Raw genomic sequence first — 9,842 nt, forward strand, 5'->3', positions numbered from 1 at the left:
TTCTTAGTTCGAAGCTATGTTATGCCACTATATTGTTCAAATGTTTTAGCTGTTTTTGGTGGTCTTGTTTCTTTTACATATTGTTCTTCTCCTTCTTTAAAGAAAATTTGGCTGTTGTTGTATTTTATATCATCAGGGGTTTTCTTCTTATTCGTAGCTCTACTGCATGAAAATTATTGATTATGTTTGGTTCATCTAATTGTTATCAACCGATTTTTCTTGTAAAAGCTGTTGTTTCTCTTCAACTTTCAGTGGACAATGGCGCTTACTAAATTATCTTCTCCATTTCCTCGTCCCATTCACTATGCATTGCTTCAGCAGATCCATCTCTCTTTTCTTAGCTGCCTTTTCATATATTATCTTACATCTGCTAGCTATCTTCGGTGAGATATGAAGCTCATTGAGTTTTGCAGTATTACTCTTCCTACCTTTAGTTTAATCTTAACATTTATCTACTTCAGGGGTGTATTTTCAGTTTCATATTATGCTCAGCTTTCAACAAGTTCTTTACTACTTGAGTTCTTAGTAGCATTTTTGCAATTAGCTATCTGCCAATATTTTCAATATTTTTTCCAAAGTTGCTTCTTCATGATTACAGCATATCTTCTTCTATCTTTGTTATTTTAAATGTTGCTATATGTTTCTTGGGTTCTATTAGTCGTTTTGTTTATGTCGAGTGTTATATTTCAGATTCTTTTTGTTATTAACTATAATCTATTACTTTTTGATCCTTTGTTCTTTGTCTTCTTTTGTTTGGATTGTTGTTTTGTTATTTAAGTTTATGTGGCTTATTCTAACATTTCTATACTTTGTATAACTATTGTGTATTAATATCAATTTCTATCTTTTACCAAAAAAAAAAAACACATACATGGCACCTATTCGCACGACCCCCAACCCGTAGAAACCTGACACAGACACAAAGGCTAAAAGCCTGTACACTTGAGCAACAGAAAGCACAACATAATATTGATGCATGGACAATAGAAGGCTGAAATAAACCCATAGACCTGATACATAATTAAAGAAAATAGGCCTATCGAAGTGAAGTAGCTGAGAAGTCCAGGTCTGCTGCCAATAATCTGATAAGTGGCAGAGGCAACATGTGCTGCATATGAAACTGAAAGGGATCTTTGAGAGAATAAGAAGCAGCCCAATGTGCTAGTGGATTACCTTTGCTAGGAGCATAAGAAAATCAAAACACAATACCAGATCACCACCACTGGAAAATATCTTGCTCCCAAGGAACAGTTAGGCGAAGAAGGATCTGTAAAGAGGGCAAGAATAACTGAGGAATCACTTTCAATCCAAAGATGAGAAATTTGAAACTGTTAAATGCCACACCTAACTCCTTCGCACAAACCAACTAACTCAGCATACACAACCAAACAAGAAGACAAAATGTCCGGCCATCCATAATAGGATCCTATTAGCTTTGACGCTTCGAATTCGACCTTGGTTGGTTGATAAAAGCCCAAGACTCAAGGATTGACGGAGAAATCATAAGATTGAGCTCAATTAGATTTGAACTAAAGGTGAACCAGTTAATTTGGGGCTGAACCAGCCAAATTTAGAGGTAAATCGGTGAAGAACCAATGTAGAACCGGCTGAAAATCAGCTGAACAGGCCTTGAAAATCATGCAAGACCTATGTAGTAACTGATCTACATTTTTTCAGTTTCTTGAATGTGTTCGAATAGAATCATGAGCACTAGAGGAATCATCATCCAACTGAAAACTTAAAGCACAACGAACAAGCTGCCAAGGTGTCTTAGATTTACGTTAAAAACCCGTCAAATACGTTCATTCCATGACTGCTGGTCCAAAAAATGCCAACACTAACTGAACCTGGGCCCCTGCAATTAATGGCTTGGAAATGAAGACCCCAAACAAGCCAACAAAGGCCCGAGTACATCAATTTGTCAATGGGTAGCAATCACTAACCAACAACTCCGGACATAAGGGACATAAGAACAATGAATTAAGATAAGAGCTACATCTTCGAGTAGGTTATAACATAAGTCACAAGCAGCAGACTGAGGTAGAAGAAGCCCGCTAGAAGATAAGTAATATTTGCATGGCTACTTCATCCATAACAATTTCTAACAAAAGAACTTAACCTGCATTGAAACTCTGAGCTTCCAAATCCAGCTAGCAGATTGAGGCATATCTAAATAACAATCATGAGTACTGGGCATTATTTTGGATGCTACGTAATGGATATATATAGCATTTTTAGCTTCCATCACGCGCGGATGGCAAAGGTTTCGTAGGGATGGAGGGTGAAGGGAGGTGGGGATGAGGGTAGAGGATTGGGGGAACCACAAAGGGACGAGGGCTTTGAAGGAGGTTGAAGGTGGGTATAAAGATGGAAAGATGGGGGGGAGGAAGGAGGGTATGTTTAGGTCAAAGGAGCAGCCAAGTCATGAAAGTTAGGATAAAGGTAGAGGAGTCTAAAAGCTGCGGAAATGAGAATCTAGACTCGTAACACTTGATGTTTTAGGTTATAGACTGGAGCTCGATTATATTTAGCACATCACATGATCCACCAAGTCTAAACGGAAAACTGGCCTAGTGATTAATTGGACTTATTTTTGGAATCAAACTTGAGACAAATTGAGTTTGTATGCTTTGAGTCTTACTGCTATTTTATATTGAGACTAAACAATAGTCAATCATCTAATTTCTTTCTAAAAAAATAAAAATTATAAAATAATATTAAGAAGATGGACAACCTCTCGACTTAAAGCAAAGATTAGAGCATATACTGAATCTTTCACCACCTCTAGGACTAACTTTTCTCAACTATTTTAATGCTCCATCCTTACCTACTTCATAGGTCTTCATATCCACATCGAACACCATCAACTTCAAATTTCAATAATCATTCCTATCCTTCCGCTCAAATTTATGTCTAAATTTATTTCACACGAGAGATATTAAGCAAAAGAGCTTTTCAAGATGGCACCAAAATGAAAAGTCAAGTAGGAGATGAATGGCTTTCCCCCGCCATCATGTAATCCTAGTTATTATTTTTATAATGTCAATTTATGCTTTTATTTTCAAGATAAAATAAAATTAAGATTGTTGCATTTATTTGTTGGTGGCCGTATTTTCATCGTTGTGCACATTCGTATGCTTGTTTTTGCACAAGTCAATAAGCGGCTACTTCAATTAGCTTACATCTTTTATTATTATTTTTCAAAATTCTATTAAATAGCTTATATCTTTTATTGTTATTATTAAAGTTCATATGCCAATGATATCTTATCTAAACTTTTGGAAATAACCTAACAATTTTTCTTTTTGCTCAAGGAGTCAAACACTTTGCCCTTTCCAAACTCCAAACCTTGTTACCTATGCTATAGCTAAAGCAAGATGTTTTCCATGCAGTTGCCTCAACTAGTGGTTGAGAAAGACACTTCACAGTGACTCATATATAGGCGCCCTCACGAAAGACCAAAATTACAATTGACAACAAGTCAACAATAATATTACTGAAAAACTAACAAATTGGCATTAACTTGGGGTTCCTTTGTCAAGTAAGTCACTTTGTTCTTCTGATTTTCAACCTCTTATGGAGAAGATATCTTCAAAAATTCAGGCGTGGAAATGGCAAGCACTTTCTTTAGCTAGTTGGGTCACATTACTACAATCGGTATTGTCTACTATCCCCTTCTATGCTTTATCTTCTATTCATGTCCCTATCCTAGTATCACCTAAGATTGAAAAGGATTTTTGGGCTTTCCTATGGAGCCATGATGCTAACCATTGTGCTTTTCGTCCTATTGCTTGGGATGTTTCATGTGAGTTTAAGGCTACAGTAGGCTGGGCTTTTACTCTCTTTTGGATCCTAGGATTCATTGTTTGTGTAAGATTGCTGCTCAATTGATGCTCGATCACAATTCCTTATGGGCTTAGTTAGTTAAAGCTAGATATCATTTTAATGGCTCTTGGATGTCTTATATCAAGCCTAGGAATTGTTTTTCAATTTTGGGAAAGCTTTGTTCTTTTGGGCCTCGGGTTCACTTTCAATTTAAATGCTTGTGGGTCAGGCAATGATTAACGTCTGCAATGACCCTCGGATTAATAATATTCCTTTGCAGGCCTGGCCCACATATCTTAGTGTCAATGCTCTTTCAATGGATATGCAAATTGATGACTTTAGTATCCGAGGCGAACTTGGGATGTTGAAAGACTTGCACAATGCTTTTCTTCTAACCTTGTTGCTAACATCTGTTCTATTACTTTATCATGAGGATTGTGGTCAGATAAGCTTGTATGGGCAACAACTAACCAGGCAGGTCTCTTTGGCTGATAAGGGATATTTCTCCCCTTCTAATTCGACTCACCAGGTACAGGGGGGATTTTTATGGATTTGGAAGCTCAAAGTTCCTCCTCGTGTTAAAATGTTTTAGTGGTGACTACTGTGGGACAGAATGCCTTCAAAATCTCGCCCAGCTCATTGTGGTATTTTGTTAGCTAAAAACCAATGTTGTGATTTATGTCCCCACGAAGTAGAAGACTGTGCTCATCCTATTGTTCATTGCCCATTTGCTCAGGTTTGCTAGTAACAATTGGGCTATACGTGCCGATTGCAATTCTATCCATTTTCTTTGCCGGGTTTGACTGATTACTTATCGATGCTTTTAGTAGAGCATGGACAGAAAGCACTCCTAGCAGGCTAGGAATGATAGAATTTTCAATCAAGTGGTTTATACTCCATTACATGTCCTTTGTAGAGCTTTGGTGTTCGTCACAGATTATGGGCACACTGATATACAGGTGCGTCATTCCTCCATGTTGGTACTTGGGTAGCTCCTCACAGTGCAGACTGTGGTTGCAACAATCTTGACTTGTATCTTGGCTACCTTCTCCCATTGGAGTCTTAAAAATCAATTTTGATGCTTTTGTGATGGCTGATCAAGCTGCTGTCGCATATGTTATTAAGGATCGTCAGGGTGTCATACTGCATGCAGGTTGCAAACTATTACAACCACTTTTAGTGCCTTTAGCGAAGCTGATTGGAGCTTGGCTCGAAGTTTGCACTGCAATACAAGATCTTCAAACTGCTCATATTTGGCTAGAAGGTGATTCTTTCATGGTAATATCATGGATTTCTAATTCCTTGAGTCATTTGTATAGTCATCTTTCTTTCTTGCAAGATTTATGGGCTCAGAAGACAGAGACTGGTTTTTTTTCAAGTAACACATACTTTTCGGAAATCTAATCAAGTTGTAGAGTATATGGCTCACCTGTCATTACGAGGAGACTTTTTTTTGGACTAATGAGACTACTTTGGATTACCGTTGTATCTCTCTTCTTCATGCAGAGGGCTATGGGGTTCAGTTCATTAGACAATATGTCTCCATATTATTTTGCTGTCTAGAGTTCCTGTTGCTTCATTGCTTGCCTTTAGTGTTATTTTCATGTTCAGGCTGCATCCGTCATTCACCACTGTATTTGCTCCTTAAGTCGCAACTTTATTGGACTTCAAGACCTACGTTCCAAATTCAGATACAACACTATCTTGGAGCTAATAGTATTCTCCAGACATCTTGCATAAACCTGAATATTTGTAGTTTTGCAGAACTTCCTATCAACCTTTGCAGGCACTCTTTTCCATACGGTTGTATAACAACATGAGAGAAAGATATTGAAAAAAGACTCAAGAGGAAAATGATGATTGAAAAAAGAACAATGGAAAAAGAAAATTGCATGAAAAAAAGAATTTGGGCAAGAAAAAAGGAAGGAAAAAACAGGATGACAAAAGAAAAATGAGAAAGAAAAAAGAGCTCATAGAACTAGGAAAAGTTTTCACTTATTCTCTCCTTTCTTTTTGCAGGTTGGATGCCTCTTCTCTAGGATTTCATTGTTGTTCATCTATTTTCCATTTTCCTATAGATTTCTTTCCATAGCTATGGCTTCTAGGTCTTAGTGCATATTTAGGGGTGCATTTGTAACCATCAAAAGTGATTTTAGATTTAAAAGCAGAATTTTAAGTGTTTGGTTATAACCAAAAAGTAGTTTTGAATTGCATTTAAAATTCTTCTAAATATAGTTTACGTAGAGCTGACCTCCTCCTTTTCAATTAATATGGTACCACAATATCGTATTTGCGGGAAGTAATTTTTTTTTAAAAAATTATGTATTATCCCTCAATACCCCTCGTATGTCATTTTTTTCCATTTCTTTGTCTATCAGGACTCTTCATCTCATCCAATTAAGCTCATCTCATCTCCATCCATATATCAAGATAAAAAAAAATATAATAAAAAATTTTATATCCAAATAATTTTAAAATTATTTTAGATATTTATTTTTTTGATCATTCAAAAATGGCTTTTGAATCTGTTAACCAAATATACAGTAAATTATTTTATAGTATTAGAATAATTTTAGGATATCGACAATCAAACAAAAAATTACTTTCTCCTAAAGCAGTTATTGACATCAAAACGTAGCTTTTAATATAAATTACTTTTTGGCCAAAAATTACCGCATAGCTCTGGTTCATTATTTGGTTGGGGACTTTAGAAATATGTGTACGAGGCTGCTGTTTTCAGACTTATGTTCCTTCATTCATTGTTTCTCTTATGGATGCTTTCAATTGCTGCTTATACTTCTTACGACCTCAGTTGCTGTTGCTCATCAATGTTGCCCTTTCTCCCTCGTTTATGTTTGGTCTCTTCTGCCGTGTTGCTCATACTCCACATGCTTAGAGGATTTTGATATCAACTCAATTCCAGCCTACTTATTGTTCTTACAAGAGTCCAACATCTGTGCCGGGTTTATATAATTTCCTTTCAACAATAGCTTCCTGCTGCTGATCAATGTTCCTATTTTCATGCGCTCTTCAACAATAGCTTGGTGTGCGGGTTCTTCAAACTTGCTCTGTGTATATGATTTCGGCATCAACTCAGAGGCTTCCTTGTTCACAACAGTTTCTTTTAAGTTATTAGCTTGTCTGGTTTCCTTTTTGGGCTTTTGTTCCTCTCTACTGTACCTCTTTTATGCTTTGTTTCTCTTGTTTTATCGTGTTGTGGTCTTCTGCCCGCTGGCTTTCTGAGCCTTTCTGTAATCAGCACAGTTTGTACACTGTTTTATTTTAATATCATGTTATGTTCTTTACCCTCTCCCGCCCCGCAACAACACCCCCCCCCCCCCCCCCCAAAAAAAAAACCGTAATCTCTCCCTTGTTGGAATATTTCCATGCTAAAATTACATGTGAGTTAGATCTGAAAGGGAATAAATCAACATGACATGAAGGATTTGGTCCTCCTTCAGTTCAAAAGAGCATTAGCTCATACAATTCAATCCAAAGAGCATGGCTAAGCACAACTTCGCATTAATCTGGCATGATCAGCACAGGGTCGTCGAGGTGATTCCTCGAGTGTCTAATTGGAAAAACAAAAATAACAATTATCATAATCCTTCCATGTGTCCCAGACTCTAATTTACAACCAGTAGGAAGAAGTCATCCCACAATTTTTTTGATGAAAGAAGTCTTTTTTTCTTCTTTTGAGTGGTTTTTTGATGGAAGAAATCATCCCATAGTTACAAGGGGAAAACAAACATGCGATGTTCGAAAAAAAACCATAGAGACCACTTATAGAATCAATTATCGCATCATAATGCATGGCAAATGAACCATCGCAAATCGCAAGACCTGAATCAATGATTATAACAACAACAAACAATAAAAAATAATTATGACAAAAGATTATAAGCAAAACGATTATGATGATGTGAATGTATCTGCAATCCTCTCTATAATCAAAGAACAAAAGACGATAGAAAGATATAAATGAAGAACACCTACAGAATCGATCGCAGACTGGAGAAATCAGCGAGGAATCTGATCGATGAACCATCTGATGACTTTGACGGCCAGCTTTATCAGATCCACGGCCAGATTTGTCAACCCTGCAAAGCACGATGGTCCTGCAATCCAATAACCGAGGCCAGGGAACAAAATATCCCCCTCATAAAACCACGGACTCACTCTGATCCACAAATCCATGACTGTAGGAGACAAAGGACAAGGAGCCAATCGCTACCAACCCTATGATCCAGACGACGGCGCCGACGAGAGAAAACGCCAAGGCCCGCACAGCGAAGGCCGACCCTATCAACAACCCCAATGGCTTGCAATGCCCCATTCCCCCTCCTTCCTCTTTCGAGCGTTGCTCGTTTTCGGTTGCTTCTCTCGATCGACGGCCCGCGGGAACTATTAAATGACGAAAATATCCCCGGTTATGGACTGGGAGGTGCATACGGGGCAGGGGTGATTTCGACATAGGATTCAAATACAGGAATACTTAATATCTGATTACAGTAAATACTCTCTTGTAGCTGATGGATACTTGGTTTAGATTTTGTTTATACGAAAAGCCTGTGAATTGTTTGAAGAAGACTCATATCCCAAAAAAATAAAGAAGATCAGGAAATTCGATAACTCCCAACCTAGCATAGAGCCAAACCCATCGTCATCCAAAGCCTAAACAACCGAGGGTGGAAATGGGTAAGAAACCTAACCAGATCCATGACCAAATCTAACTCTAACAGACTGCATGCGAACGGTCTCAACACCTAGTACTGCAGATTAAATCAAAATGAAGCTAGATTCCTTGTTGGTATTTGGTCTTAAGGTACTCTCATCTTCTCTCTTGTACTCTTGTACTACTAACGTTAAGGTGGGTGGGGAGTTTTGTATGCCTCGTGGCTAGCTACATGTGCTATGACATATGACTTCCCTTATCGGTGAACCACAAACTCGGGCGATGTTTGCCCATCCCATATCCATATCCATGTACTGTATATTTATTTAATATAGCTAGGGGGAAGTATCTTACTTCTTCTGAATTCTCGAGAAAAAGAAGAAAAAATGGAAGCTAGATCGAGACGTGGCCCAACTTGACTCGCGTGGGGCATCACAGCAAGCCTGAGATGGATCCAGCCTGATCAAGTAGGTCGAGCCAGCACGAACCCTTGTGTGGGGCTGAAAAAAGGCTTGATCGCAGCCCGTGACGAGGAGCTAACCGGTGGCCCCGCGTGAAGAAGACTCCTGAAAGGAACCGTGGGAAACCGGCACAAGTTGGTGGTGGAACTGGACCAGCGACACCCTTCGGGGAATCTACACCACCGGGGGAAAAAGGCCGGACGTGTTACTGTTTAAATTGACCACTCACCCGAGCCAAGTGTCAGTCTCGTGACATTGGGAGATGGACACAGACCCTTCTCACTCATGCTCTGGATGCATCCGAGGCTACCCAAATGCTGTCATTGTCTGTCCATCTGTGTCCTCTTTCTCCTTTTTCTCCGTTCCGTGGATAAGGGCTCACATTAATGGACCCATACCCACTGTTGGACAATTTTGCTTGGCTGGAGCTGGTGGTGGAGTTTGGGTGTCCTTGAAACGGCTTCGGCTTCAGTGATGGGGATTGATGGTGTCTATGTCAGCAAGCAGCTGCATTTTAAATCATTCAAGTTTTCGCTTTTTAATCGTAAATTTGATTGTCCGATTGTATATGAGACCATGAATGGCACGGTATAGAGAGCGTACATGTACATGTAAAAATCTTATGAGAAGAAGAATTAAGGGCTTGGCGCGACCATCTATCCTATGATAGTCATCCCACAACCGGTCCAACACGCTGAGTCCATGTTTGGAGATTCTGCTTTATTTTTTTGCAGCTGCCCAATGTATAACTTTGAAGATGCAGCCTTATTCCTTGCTTCTCCCATGTTTCAACCTCTTCTATATATATATATATATATATATATATATAGACGCACACACATATTTACACACATATATATATATACATATATAAACATATA

General features: G+C 38.5%; 1 long non-coding RNA gene across 1 annotated transcript; it reads right to left on the reverse strand.

The window, feature by feature from the left end:
* Positions 1 to 7,327: 7,327 nt before the first annotated feature.
* LOC105040947 (uncharacterized) lies at positions 7,328 to 9,373 on the reverse strand. The gene is made up of 2 exons (XR_002164227.3): positions 7,822 to 9,373; positions 7,328 to 7,668 (listed from the first exon to the last, which is right to left on the reverse strand). It is a non-coding gene; the product is annotated as an uncharacterized lncRNA (long non-coding RNA).
* Positions 9,374 to 9,842: the final 469 nt, after the last annotated feature.

Source organism: Elaeis guineensis, chromosome 3 (assembly GCF_000442705.2).
Source record: "Elaeis guineensis isolate ETL-2024a chromosome 3, EG11, whole genome shotgun sequence".
In the NCBI taxonomy this organism is placed as follows: domain Eukaryota; kingdom Viridiplantae; phylum Streptophyta; class Magnoliopsida; order Arecales; family Arecaceae; genus Elaeis; species Elaeis guineensis.